The 13103-nt window shown below is 43.4% G+C and overlaps 2 non-coding genes across 2 annotated transcripts; both read left to right on the forward strand.

Annotated features, from left to right (window-relative positions):
• Positions 1 to 201: 201 nt before the first annotated feature.
• On the forward strand, positions 202 to 2196 carry LOC117149926. Its single transcript, XR_004460622.1, has one exon. It is a non-coding gene; the product is annotated as a small subunit ribosomal RNA (ribosomal RNA).
• Positions 2197 to 2882: 686 nt separating this feature from the next.
• LOC117149924 lies at positions 2883 to 3061 on the forward strand. Its single transcript, XR_004460620.1, has one exon. It is a non-coding gene; the product is annotated as a 5.8S ribosomal RNA (ribosomal RNA).
• The last annotated feature ends 10042 nt before the right edge of the window (positions 3062 to 13103 follow it).

The raw sequence follows: 13103 nt of genomic DNA on the forward strand, positions 1-13103 counted from the left end.
AATGCTATATAAAAATGGCCGTAATCGAATGGATTTTTTACTTATATATTTAAAATTTTACCCAAAGGCGAAATATTGAATTTTATTCAATATAATAAAAATCATGGAATTATATAAAGTGAAAAATCTATATATCTATATATCTATTATATTGCTTATTTCGATTCAAAATATATGAATGGAATATGAAGGAAAAACATTATTCTGGTTGATCCTGCCAGTAGTTATATGCTTGTCTCAAAGATTAAGCCATGCATGTCTAAGTACACACGAATTAAAAGTGAAACCGCAAAAGGCTCATTATATCAGTTATGGTTCCTTAGATCGTTAACAGTTACTTGGATAACTGTGGTAATTCTAGAGCTAATACATGCAATTAAAACATGAACCTTATGGGACATGTGCTTTTATTAGGCTAAAACCAAGCGATCGCAAGATCGTTATATTGGTTGAACTCTAGATAACATGCAGATCGTATGGTCTTGTACCGACGACAGATCTTTCAAATGTCTGCCCTATCAACTTTTGATGGTAGTATCTAGGACTACCATGGTTGCAACGGGTAACGGGGAATCAGGGTTCGATTCCGGAGAGGGAGCCTGAGAAACGGCTACCACATCTAAGGAAGGCAGCAGGCGCGTAAATTACCCACTCCCAGCTCGGGGAGGTAGTGACGAAAAATAACAATACAGGACTCATATCCGAGGCCCTGTAATTGGAATGAGTACACTTTAAATCCTTTAACAAGGACCAATTGGAGGGCAAGTCTGGTGCCAGCAGCCGCGGTAATTCCAGCTCCAATAGCGTATATTAAAGTTGTTGCGGTTAAAACGTTCGTAGTTGAACTTGTGCTTCATACGGGTAGTACAACTTACAATTGTGGTTAGTACTATACCTTTATGTATGTAAGCGTATTACCGGTGGAGTTCTTATATGTGATTAAATACTTGTATTTTTTCATATGTTCCTCCTATTTAAAAACCTGCACTAGTGCTCTTAAACGAGTGTTATTGTGGGCCGGTACTATTACTTTGAACAAATTAGAGTGCTTAAAGCAGGCTTCAAATGCCTGAATATTCTGTGCATGGGATAATGAAATAAGACCTCTGTTCTGCTTTCATTGGTTTTCAGATCAAGAGGTAATGATTAATAGAAGCAGTTTGGGGGCATTAGTATTACGACGCGAGAGGTGAAATTCTTGGACCGTCGTAAGACTAACTTAAGCGAAAGCATTTGCCAAAGATGTTTTCATTAATCAAGAACGAAAGTTAGAGGTTCGAAGGCGATCAGATACCGCCCTAGTTCTAACCATAAACGATGCCAGCTAGCAATTGGGTGTAGCTACTTTTATGGCTCTCTCAGTCGCTTCCCGGGAAACCAAAGCTTTTGGGCTCCGGGGGAAGTATGGTTGCAAAGCTGAAACTTAAAGGAATTGACGGAAGGGCACCACCAGGAGTGGAGCCTGCGGCTTAATTTGACTCAACACGGGAAAACTTACCAGGTCCGAACATAAGTGTGTAAGACAGATTGATAGCTCTTTCTCGAATCTATGGGTGGTGGTGCATGGCCGTTCTTAGTTCGTGGAGTGATTTGTCTGGTTAATTCCGATAACGAACGAGACTCAAATATATTAAATAGATATCTTCAGGATTATGGTGCTGAAGCTTATGTAGCCTTCAGTCATGGTGGCAGTAAAATGTTTATTGTGTTTGAATGTGTTTATGTAAGTGGAGCCGTACCTGTTGGTTTGTCCCATTATAAGGACACTAGCTTCTTAAATGGACAAATTGCGTCTAGCAATAATGAGATTGAGCAATAACAGGTCTGTGATGCCCTTAGATGTCCTGGGCTGCACGCGCGCTACAATGAAAGTATCAACGTGTATTTCCTAGACCGAGAGGTCCGGGTAAACCGCTGAACCACTTTCATGCTTGGGATTGTGAACTGAAACTGTTCACATGAACTTGGAATTCCCAGTAAGTGTGAGTCATTAACTCGCATTGATTACGTCCCTGCCCTTTGTACACACCGCCCGTCGCTACTACCGATTGAATTATTTAGTGAGGTCTCCGGACGTGATCACTGTGACGCCTTGCGTGTTACGGTTGTTTCGCAAAAGTTGACCGAACTTGATTATTTAGAGGAAGTAAAAGTCGTAACAAGGTTTCCGTAGGTGAACCTGCGGAAGGATCATTATTGTATAATATCCTTATCGTTAATAAACATTTGTTATAATACAAATAAATACAATTTACCAAAATAAAAATATTACAAAATGATTCCACGGAATCAAAAGTTAAAGTCAAAATAAAATGAAGATGGCTTTTATTTTATATGTGGGGCTTGGCAACCTCATAAAAAGACTTTAACATTATTAATGTTGTTGTGCGTATTTGTGGCAGTACCTACTACAACAATGGCGTTTCCTATAAAAACAAATTCTCGAAAATGGAAATCGAAGAAACTGAACAAAATTTGAAAGTAGAAGTCGAATTAAAATTAAAATAATTTTGAATGTGGTATTCAAAATAAGTGTGTGTGTATATGGACCATAATATACACGCGTTGCGAATATGTATTGTTCATCTATGTTATGAGCATACGTTGGCTAATGCAACAACCTAAAATATACAATGTTTGTACCTGTCATCCATCAGGTTAATGTTTTATATAAATTTTGCAGTATGTGTCACCCAAAATAGCAAACCATAACCAGATTTTTATGATACATAATGCTTATATGAAACTAAGACATATCGCAACATTTATTTTTAGGTATAAAAATAAATTTATTGAAGGAATTGATATATGCCAGTAAAATGGTGTATTTTTAATTTCTTTCAATAAAAACAATATTGATATTATATAAAAATGAATTATAAAACTCTAAGCGGTGGATCACTCGGCTCATGGGTCGATGAAGAACGCAGCAAACTGTGCGTCATCGTGTGAACTGCAGGACACATGAACATCGACATTTTGAACGCATATCGCAGTCCATGCTGTTATGTACTTTAATTAATTTTATAGTGCTGCTTGGACTACATATGGTTGAGGGTTGTAAGACTATGCTAATTAAGTTGTTTATAAATTTTTTATAAGCATATGGTATATTATTGGATTAAATAATGATTTTATTCATAATATTAAAAAAGAAATGAAAAACATTATCTCACATTTGAATGTGAAAAACGAAGAGAAATATTTTCTTTTTCAATCAAATAATACTGAGAAATGTCTATCATAAAAAATTGAAATATTTTTCATCTAGAATTGTCTCTTATTAATGATTCGGAAAAAGAAAAATCTTGGTTTTGTTATTATTCTTCGTTGGTTCGTTAAATGGATAAAAAATAACTTTGCTTACAAGAACTATTGGAACTATTTATAACGAATTTAATTGATTGTTTTATCATTTATAAATAAAGAATTTATGGCAAAATATAGTTATATATACAACCTCAACTCATATGGGACTACCCCCTGAATTTAAGCATATTAATTAGGGGAGGAAAAGAAACTAACAAGGATTTTCTTAGTAGCGGCGAGCGAAAAGAAAACAGTTCAGCACTAAGTCACTTTGTCTATATGGCAAATGTGAGATGCAGTGTATGGAGCGTCAATATTCTAGTATGAGAAATTAATGATTTAAGTCCTTCTTAAATGAGGCCATTTACCCATAGAGGGTGCCAGGCCCGTATAACGTTAATGATTACTAGATGATGTTTCCAAAGAGTCGTGTTGCTTGATAGTGCAGCACTAAGTGGGTGGTAAACTCCATCTAAAACTAAATATAACCATGAGACCGATAGTAAACAAGTACCGTGAGGGAAAGTTGAAAAGAACTCTGAATAGAGAGTTAAACAGTACGTGAAACTGCTTAGAGGTTAAGCCCGATGAACCTGAATATCCGTTATGGAAAATTCATCATTAAAATTGTAATATTTAAATAATATTATTAAGAATAATGTGCATTTTTTCCATATAAGGACATTGTAATCTATTAGCATATCCCAAATTTATCATAAAATATAACTTATAGTTTATTCCAATTAAATTGCTTGCATTTTAACACAGAATAAATGTTATTAATTTGATAAAGTGCTGATAGATTTATATTATTACAGAGCGTTAATTTTTCGGAATTATATAATGGCATAATTATCATTGATTTTTGTGTTTATTATATGCTCTTGTATGATTAACAATGCGAAAGATTCAGGATACCTTCGGGACCCGTCTTGAAACACGGACCAAGGAGTCTAACATATGTGCAAGTTATTGGGATGTAAACCTAATAGCGTAATTAACTTGACTAATAATGGGATTAGTTTTTTAGCTATTTATAGCTAATTAACACAATCCCGGGGCGTTCTATATAGTTATGTATAATGTATATTTATATTATTTATGCCTCTAACTGGAACGTACCTTGAGCATATATGCTGTGACCCGAAAGATGGTGAACTATACTTGATCAGGTTGAAGTCAGGGGAAACCCTGATGGAAGACCGAAACAGTTCTGACGTGCAAATCGATTGTCAGAATTGAGTATAGGGGCGAAAGACCAATCGAACCATCTAGTAGCTGGTTCCTTCCGAAGTTTCCCTCAGGATAGCTGGTGCATTTTAATATTATATAAAATAATCTTATCTGGTAAAGCGAATGATTAGAGGCCTTAGGGTCGAAACGATCTTAACCTATTCTCAAACTTTAAATGGGTAAGAACCTTAACTTTCTTGATATGAAGTTCAAGGTTATGATATAATGTGCCCAGTGGGCCACTTTTGGTAAGCAGAACTGGCGCTGTGGGATGAACCAAACGTAATGTTACGGTGCCCAAATTAACAACTCATGCAGATACCATGAAAGGCGTTGGTTGCTTAAAACAGCAGGACGGTGATCATGGAAGTCGAAATCCGCTAAGGAGTGTGTAACAACTCACCTGCCGAAGCAACTAGCCCTTAAAATGGATGGCGCTTAAGTTGTATACCTATACATTACCGCTAAAGTAGATGATTTATATTACTTGTGATATAAATTTTGAAACTTTAGTGAGTAGGAAGGTACAATGGTATGCGTAGAAGTGTTTGGCGTAAGCCTGCATGGAGCTGCCATTGGTACAGATCTTGGTGGTAGTAGCAAATAATCGAATGAGACCTTGGAGGACTGAAGTGGAGAAGGGTTTCGTGTGAACAGTGGTTGATCACGAGTTAGTCGGTCCTAAGTTCAAGGCGAAAGCCGAAAATTTTCAAGTAAAACAAAAATGCCTAACTATATAAACAAAGCGAATATAATACACTTGAATAATTTTGAACGAAAGGGAATACGGTTCCAATTCCGTAACCTGTTGAGTATCCGTTTGTTATTAAATATGGGCCTCGTGCTCATCCTGGCAACAGGAACGACCATAAAGAAGCCGTCGAGAGATATCGGAAGAGTTTTCTTTTCTGTTTTATAGCCGTACTACCATGGAAGTCTTTCGCAGAGAGATATGGTAGATGGGCTAGAAGAGCATGACATATACTGTTGTGTCGATATTTTCTCCTCGGACCTTGAAAATTTATGGTGGGGACACGCAAACTTCTCAACAGGCCGTACCAATATCCGCAGCTGGTCTCCAAGGTGAAGAGTCTCTAGTCGATAGAATAATGTAGGTAAGGGAAGTCGGCAAATTAGATCCGTAACTTCGGTATATTTATATTATTTATGCCTCTAACTGGAACGTACCTTGAGCATATATGCTGTGACCCGAAAGATGGTGAACTATACTTGATCAGGTTGAAGTCAGGGGAAACCCTGATGGAAGACCGAAACAGTTCTGACGTGCAAATCGATTGTCAGAATTGAGTATAGGGGCGAAAGACCAATCGAACCATCTAGTAGCTGGTTCCTTCCGAAGTTTCCCTCAGGATAGCTGGTGCATTTTAATATTATATAAAATAATCTTATCTGGTAAAGCGAATGATTAGAGGCCTTAGGGTCGAAACGATCTTAACCTATTCTCAAACTTTAAATGGGTAAGAACCTTAACTTTCTTGATATGAAGTTCAAGGTTATGATATAATGTGCCCAGTGGGCCACTTTTGGTAAGCAGAACTGGCGCTGTGGGATGAACCAAACGTAATGTTACGGTGCCCAAATTAACAACTCATGCAGATACCATGAAAGGCGTTGGTTGCTTAAAACAGCAGGACGGTGATCATGGAAGTCGAAATCCGCTAAGGAGTGTGTAACAACTCACCTGCCGAAGCAACTAGCCCTTAAAATGGATGGCGCTTAAGTTGTATACCTATACATTACCGCTAAAGTAGATGATTTATATTACTTGTGATATAAATTTTGAAACTTTAGTGAGTAGGAAGGTACAATGGTATGCGTAGAAGTGTTTGGCGTAAGCCTGCATGGAGCTGCCATTGGTACAGATCTTGGTGGTAGTAGCAAATAATCGAATGAGACCTTGGAGGACTGAAGTGGAGAAGGGTTTCGTGTGAACAGTGGTTGATCACGAGTTAGTCGGTCCTAAGTTCAAGGCGAAAGCCGAAAATTTTCAAGTAAAACAAAAATGCCTAACTATATAAACAAAGCGAATATAATACACTTGAATAATTTTGAACGAAAGGGAATACGGTTCCAATTCCGTAACCTGTTGAGTATCCGTTTGTTATTAAATATGGGCCTCGTGCTCATCCTGGCAACAGGAACGACCATAAAGAAGCCGTCGAGAGATATCGGAAGAGTTTTCTTTTCTGTTTTATAGCCGTACTACCATGGAAGTCTTTCGCAGAGAGATATGGTAGATGGGCTAGAAGAGCATGACATATACTGTTGTGTCGATATTTTCTCCTCGGACCTTGAAAATTTATGGTGGGGACACGCAAACTTCTCAACAGGCCGTACCAATATCCGCAGCTGGTCTCCAAGGTGAAGAGTCTCTAGTCGATAGAATAATGTAGGTAAGGGAAGTCGGCAAATTAGATCCGTAACTTCGGGATAAGGATTGGCTCTGAAGATTGAGATAGTCGGGCTTGATTGGGAAACAATAACATGGTTTATGTGCTCGTTCTGGGTAAATAGAGTTTCTAGCATTTATGTTAGTTACTTGTTCCCCGGATAGTTTAGTTACGTAGCCAATTGTGGAACTTTCTTGCTAAAATTTTTAAGAATACTATTTGGGTTAAACCAATTAGTTCTTATCAATTATAACTGTAAGGGTGATGGGGTTGCTGGTCCTGGAAATTTCCTAGCTAGCTGAAAATCGAACACTCGGAGAAAAGCGAACACTTGACTTTGTAAATGCGCGGGCGCGACCGGCGTACGTTTATTGATCGTGGTAGTTATTTCATACTAAAGCTTATTCTAATGCGTTGGGTTCTCCCAAGCGCAGCGGAGACTCCTCGGAGACTCTGTGGTGAAGAGCGGGAGAGCGTAAAAGGGAGTGGAGAACGTAAGAGGGAGCGGAGAGCGGGTGACAGTCCAAACCCCGTAAACCGAACATTCCGCCCCCCTTGCAATCACTGGGGTTGCAACATAGCCTTCCTACGGCAAGCTGCAGGCACCGGACACGATCCACCCAAACACGGTCTTTTGAGCGACCGGCATTCCCTCGTCGAAGGTCAGGAATCCGGATTGGATAACCTTAGGATAAATGTCTGCTCCTAAGACCATGGATACGGTAGCAGGCCGATGGAACCCGTCATCCGCCAGCATGATGTCCCTGTACTTGGACACTACGGTGTCGCTCAATGCCCGGACAGGTGTACGGATCCGCACCCTGGGCTCGATCTTGAGCACGACCTCGAGCTTCGTGTTCGCGTCGATCCTGGAGCGAATCGTCGTCGTGCAGACCTTCTCGTCGCCAACATTGGTCATCGAAAGCTTAAAGGCTGACGCCAACGAAGCGTCGATGCAGCTCATGGGGCTGCACGGATCGATAAGTGCTGCGGTCTCGAAGGTCTTCGTCCCGGTCTCCAACTTGACCAGCGCTGTGGGAAGGATGTTCACGCTGTGGCGTTGCAGCAGCGACGAGAGCGATGGGCCTGGCGTCGTCGATTCCGGTCGTCGTGGCGGTGAACTCCTACGCTGAGTTGGCGGATTGTGCCGGCGGGAACGTTGGGACGAGGCCGAAGCTGCTTGCCGGGTTGGCACCGGTTGGCGACGCGAGCGCGCTCGCGACCGCGACAACGAGCTCACCTGCTCGTGCATGTGGAGCAGCGTGTGGTGGGATCGGTCGCACTTCTTGCAACGATCACCGCTTCGGCAGTCTCCCGTGGAATGCTCGTGAGCGAGGCAATTGGCGCAGTATTGGTTAATGAGGACTGCTCGCAAACGCTTTTCAGCGCTGAGCTTTAGGAACCTCGCGCACTTCCGAAGAGGATGGATACCGCGGCAGACTCGGCATCGGTAGGATTGAATACCTCGGGTACGTCTGCTCTCCACGGCACGAGCACTGCGTGCGTTTTGTTGACGAGGAGCCATGCTGCGCGTAGTCGAATGTCGAAAGGAGATCGAAAACGAAATGAAAAATAACGGATGATTAGTGATAGTGAACTACAACTAAGGACGAGAGGAGCGCCTATTATTGTGGAGATTCGGAAGACTCCGTCGGCAAAAGCACCACTTTTGCCACTGGACGTTTAATAACTCCACGTGCAGTACGGATGATTACTACACGGACGTTGCCGTCAGCTCCTGGGAAAACAGACTCAATTCTGCCGAGCCGCCACTCATTAGAGGGCAAGTTGTCGTCCTTGATGACGACCATGTCATCGATGCGTAGATTTTTGGACGGGGCCTGCCATTTAGAACGCTTGTGGAGTTCTTTGAGGTACTCTTCTTTCCATCGCACACGGAACTGCTGATGGAGAGCCTTCAAATGCTGCCACCGATTAAGAAGGGATTTCGTTTCCCCCTTTACTTCGGGTTCCACCGTGGACATAAGGGGTCCCCCGACAAGGAAATGCCCTGGCGTCAGAGCCAGCAAGTCTGTCGGATCTTCAGACATAGGAGAGAGCGGCCTGGAGTTAAGGCACGCTTCTATTTTTGCCAAGAGCGTGGAGAGCTCTTCGAACGTGTATTTTCGTGTGGCCGTGCATTTGTAAAATAGCGTCTTGAAGCTTTTTACGCCTGCTTCCCAAAGGCCTCCCATATGGGGTGCTCCCGGAGGAATAAATTGCCATTGCATCTCTTGATGAATATAGGCATTCGTCACCGACTCTTTTACGGCTTGAAGGAAATCGCGGGAAAGCAGGGTGGCAGCGCCAACAAAGGTTTTGCCATTGTCTGACTGGACTTGACGTGGACACCCTCTTCTGGATACAAAGCGAGAGAAAGCGGCAAGAAACTTCTCGGTCGTTAAGTCAGATGTAGGCTCTAAGTGGATGGCCTTGGTGGAGAAACAAACAAAAACTAACACATACCCCTTTGTAATAAGACATGCTCTTCCCGTATAGTTCTTTATATCGAACGGACCGGCGTAATCCATGCCAGTATACGTGAATGGTCGGGAGAACGATGCTCTTTCTTTGGGCAGGACACCCATCAGTTGGCTTTGCAAGCGCTTTTTGTGGATCACACATACTTTGCACGAATTTACCACTGCTTTCATCAGGTTCTTGATTCTCGGAATCCAGTATTTCGACCGGATGAGGCGCACCATTAACTGGTTACCACCATGGAGAGTTATGCGATGCGTGAAATTCGCAAGGAGGCGAGAAAGCAGGCAGTTATACGGAAGAATCACTGGATGGCGTTCATTGTATTGAAGGCTTTCGGAAGCCGCCACACGGCCGCATGCCCTGATCAGTCCTTGCGGATCTAGAAACGGGTTCATGCTTAGGATGGCACTTGAACTTGGCACTGGACGCTTTTCACTTAGGCAGTGATATTCCACAGGGAATTCTTTGCGCTGAGTGTTCGAAATTAGGAACCGCTCGGCGGCGGCGATTTCAGTGGCCAGTAGATGCACATCAGATGGAGATGTCTGCTTCCTGCACCGCTGAATGAAACGATAAACATAAGCAAGGACTCGTAGAGCTTTCTCTAGCTTGGAGAAACGTGCCAACAACTCTTCAGAAGGAGCTTTCGCGAGATGGACTTTTAGAGCACGCTTCTCCAGGTCGGTCACCGGAGCGTTGACCTGAGTTGGCCATTGGTTGCGTGGATTTTGCAACCAAGTCGGTCCGTGCCACCATAACTGGCTATCGGCTAGATCTTGGAGGGAAACTCCTCTACTTGCCAGGTCTGCTGGATTATGCTCAGATTGAACATGAGACCAATTCTCTGTTTTTGTGGCCTGGGCGATCTTCGTCACCCTATTGGCTACAAATGTGGTCCACTGGCATGCTGGCTTGCTTAACCATGCAAGCACTATCGTGGAGTCCGTCCAACAGTAAAGTTCGGAGTTAGTCGTAGGCATCTGCGGAATGATGGCTGCAGCCATTTCGGAAAGCAATAACGCTCCGCACAGCTCCAATCTTGGGAGCGAAACCGTTTTGACTGGTGCTACCCGGGTTTTCGCGGTCAGGAGTTGCACCATAATGCTGCTGCCCACTTCTACGCGGACATATATGGCCGCCCCGTAAGCCTTTTGCGACGCATCGCAAAAGCCATGATGCTCGACCTTGAAATCTGGACGAAACGATAGCCAGCGTGGAATGCGTATCTGCTCTAACACTGAATAACTTTGAAGAAAATTCAGCCATCGCTGACAAAGCTCATTTGGAATGTTTTCGTCCCACCCAAGTTCCTGCAGCCAAATCTCCTGCATGAAAATTTTGGCTCGAACGATAAACGGCGCTAACCAGCCGGCAGGGTCGAACAATTTGGCAATTTGGGACATGACTTGGCGTTTTGTAAAGGACGCTTCGATAGCCAACTCTGGCGGGACGAAGAAGAATTCGTCGGAGGTTGCTCTCCAGCGAATACCGAGGGTTTTGGCAGTACTTTCTGCATCGATCTCGAGAAAATCAGTATTTAAAAGATGGTTGCTCTGAATGGCCGCTAAAACTTCCTTTTGGTTGGAGGTCCATTTCCTCAATGGAAATCCGGCAGAATTCAGAGCGTCTCGGAGCTCTTGCACCATGAGCTGAGCTTCTTCCGTGGAGTCCGCTCCGGCTAAAACATCATCCACATACATGAAATTTCGAATGACATTGCTAGCTTTTGGATGGCTGAGTTCTACGTCAGCTGCTAGCTGCTGCAGTACTCGGATCGCCAGGAAAGGCGCGCAATTGACTCCAAAGGTTACTGTTTTCAGTTCGAAATCTCTTATTTCCCCTCTATTGTTACGGAAAAGTATTCGCTGGAATGGAGTGTGTCTCGGATCTACCCAGATCTGCCGATACATTTTCTCGATATCGGCGTTGAACACGTATCGGAAATAGCGCCACTTCAGAATTTGAATGGTCAAGTCGGACTGTAAGACAGGGCCAGCATGAAGGATATCATTTAAACTGGTACCATTCGATGTTGGGCTGGAGGCATTGAATACTACACGGAGTTTAGTAGTTACGCTCTCCGGTTTTAAGACGGCGTGATGTGGCATATAATAGGCGTTGCAATCATGCGTAGGAAGAACTTGTCGCATGTGCTTTAAGTCGAGATATTCCTGGATCACCGAATCGTATCTCGCTTTCACGGCCTCATCTCTTTTTAGACGCTGCTCATTTCTTAAGAACTGAGCCAACGAGAAAGACCTAGAATGCCCTAGCCCGGAACCGATATGTTCTGGGTCGCGAAAAGGCAGAGTAACGACATATTTGCCGCACTCGTTTCTCGTGGTCGTTTGAAGGAAATTCTTCTCGCACATGGAATCGGATTCTTTTACCAACTTTGTTGGTATATCCTCCACCTCCCAAAATTTTGTGAGGAGTTTGTCCAGTGAATTATCGTACGCGTGGGAGATCTGTGTCGAAAAAGAGGAAATTCTGCTTTGGGCTGAGGCTGAGACTGGCCCAGTTAGTACCCAGCCGAAAATGGTCTCTTGCCCCAAGAGAGAGCCACAGATGTTGGTTTTTGCTCCACTCAGAAGCACCGAAGGCAGGATGTCGGCTCCGATAAGTACATCTATTTGTGCGCTCTCATAGAACTTTGGATCCGCCAATGGAAAATCGGGAAGATCCCGAAGGAAATTTTGCGGAATTGGGTAGGAAGGCAGATTTCCGGCTAGTTGAGGGAGGACATAGGCCGTCGTCTCCAACTGCAACGCGGGCCTAGTCGGAGATCGGATGGTGAAACTGCAGAGCTTCTTGGACTGAGCAGCTACTGTTTGGTTTAAGCCCGAGACTTGGGCTTGAACCACCTGGAATGGTAATCTAATTAGATTGAACAGTCGCTCGGTTATGAATGTCGCTTCTGATCCGGAGTCGATCAGGGCGCGTGCCTTAAAGTTAGTGCCAAGATGGGAGATATTGATTATGGCAGTGCCAAGAAGGATAGCTCTTGAGCCCGTGGCGAAATAATTTTGAACACCGGCTTGCTCATTTGGAACGAAATTGGCCTGATTAGCGGAAATTGGCCTTGCAGGATTTGAAGGGCTTGAATTGCTGGAACAGAGGTTGTTTCGGTGCAACAACGTGTGATGCCGGCCACGGCAAGTAAAGCAATTGTGAGTGCTTTTGCACTCACGAAGCTGATGTCCCGTTGCGAAGCAGTTTAAGCATAACTGCTTCCGTTTAATGTAGGCTGACCGGTCGTCAACCGACATTTGGAGAAACCGCGGACATACACGGACAGGATGGTTCTCCTTGTTGCACAAGTCGCAACTTTTCAATTTTGGAGCCACTTTCGCCTCGTAGGAATTTAATTTTCTAGAGGGCCCACTTGAGTTTATCGCTTTGGAATGCGACTGACTCGGTACGGACGGTCTCACATCATCGATTGCTTCTAGGGTTCGATGACGTTCTGTGAGGAAGGTGTTCAGCTCTCCCCATGTCGGGATGTCGGCTTTCTTATGTAGCGACTGCTCCCATAAGGAGAGAGTTATCTTCGGGAGCTTGGATGAGCACAGATATACCAGCAGGCAGTCCCAGTTCTCAGTGTTGATGCCTGACAGTTCTAAGGAAGTCAAGCAACCTTGAACAGTACTTTGCAGTACCTTCAAG

Source organism: Drosophila mauritiana, unplaced genomic scaffold (genome assembly GCF_004382145.1).
Source record: "Drosophila mauritiana strain mau12 unplaced genomic scaffold, ASM438214v1 U_81, whole genome shotgun sequence".
NCBI lineage: Eukaryota > Metazoa > Arthropoda > Insecta > Diptera > Drosophilidae > Drosophila > Drosophila mauritiana.